This window comes from Aplysia californica, unplaced genomic scaffold (assembly GCF_000002075.1).
Source record: "Aplysia californica isolate F4 #8 unplaced genomic scaffold, AplCal3.0 scaffold00396, whole genome shotgun sequence".
Taxonomy (NCBI): domain Eukaryota; kingdom Metazoa; phylum Mollusca; class Gastropoda; order Aplysiida; family Aplysiidae; genus Aplysia; species Aplysia californica.
This window is the reverse complement of record NW_004797666.1, coordinates 153,961-155,090: the sequence shown is the minus strand read 5'-3', so window position 1 is coordinate 155,090 and position 1,130 is coordinate 153,961. Positions and strand designations below refer to the sequence as shown.

Here is a 1,130-nt window from a genome sequence, read left to right as displayed (position 1 = left end):
CTCCTCTCTCTCCCCTCCTCCTCCTCTCTCTCTCCCTCCTCCTCCTCTCTCTGTCTCCCCCTCCTCCTCCTCCTCCTCCTCTCTCTCCATCCTCCTCCTCTCTCTTCCCTCCCCCTCCCCCCTCTCTCTCCCTCTTTCGGTAGGCTAGATCTAGAAGAGAATCTAGAGAATGGTTCAATTTCCAATTTGGCAACCAAAGAACGGTTGGCCAAATTTTAATTGTACTTTCACTTCCGACCGAAACAACAATGGCGACAGTGTGGACGGCAGACAATATCCCAGACGCACTTCATGATTGCAATTAACGGTAATTGCCCAATGCATGTGTTTAATTATGTAAATAAGACAAATCGATTACTTGGATTTAGTAATTTAACCTAAGTCTAGATCTACATTACGAATGCTAAATCGAGCCTAATTTTGCAAATTTCGAATAAATTGCTAGAGTATCATCTAATATAAAATGGCTGCGCTTATTGGCCCACATGGGCCATTTAATGCGTTGTTTTTTTCAATGTATTTCATACGTGGTGTTGTCCCAACCTGTTCTCTTTTATTTTTTCTCACTTTATCCCTTCTTGTTAATGTTTTCCTGAGGCATTTCATCTCACACACATTTCTACAGATTTGATTGTTTGTCAGTGTGTTCCTGCAGTTCATCAGTGTTATTGTTATCATGCAGTAGATCTAGATTCTAGATCTAGAAATCTAGATCTAGATCTAGATATCTAGATCTAGAATCTAGATTCTAGATCTAGTAGACTTTGATCGTCTGCGAACAGTATTTTATTTAGAATTTAGAATCTAGATCTAGATCTAGATCTAGGTTCTCCGGATGTAGGCTTGCTTCTTTCGTCAAACAACATATTACAGTATAATTGAGTTATAGTTATTTCTTTGTTTACTCTATGTATACTGTGTTGGATAACAAGATGAAGATGTGTAGCTTCTTAGACTCTATTGTTAATCTTTTTATTTTTATCATCGGAGTGTCTACGGTCTACGTACACGGTTTGTCTACATACACGGTAACCATGTACGTAGCCTCGGGGTCTACTACACGGTAACCAACTGGAAAGTCCAAGAGATAGTTCACTCAGCCACTATCTCTCTCTCTCTCTCTCTCTTTA

The 1,130-nt window shown here is 39.7% G+C and overlaps 2 protein-coding genes across 2 annotated transcripts in view; both read left to right on the top strand.

Moving 5' to 3' along the window:
* The window catches only part of LOC101861969 (DNA methyltransferase 1-associated protein 1), a 26,458-nt gene that overhangs the window by 18,202 nt on the left and 7,126 nt on the right, over positions 1-1,130 (top strand). The window lies entirely within an intron of this gene.
* Positions 231-1,130, top strand: part of LOC101862200 — a 25,896-nt gene continuing 24,996 nt past the window's right edge. The window contains exon 1 of the mRNA XM_035971209.1: positions 231-307. The gene's annotated coding sequence lies outside the window, so the exon portion shown is untranslated. The remainder of the gene's footprint in view (positions 308-1,130) is intronic.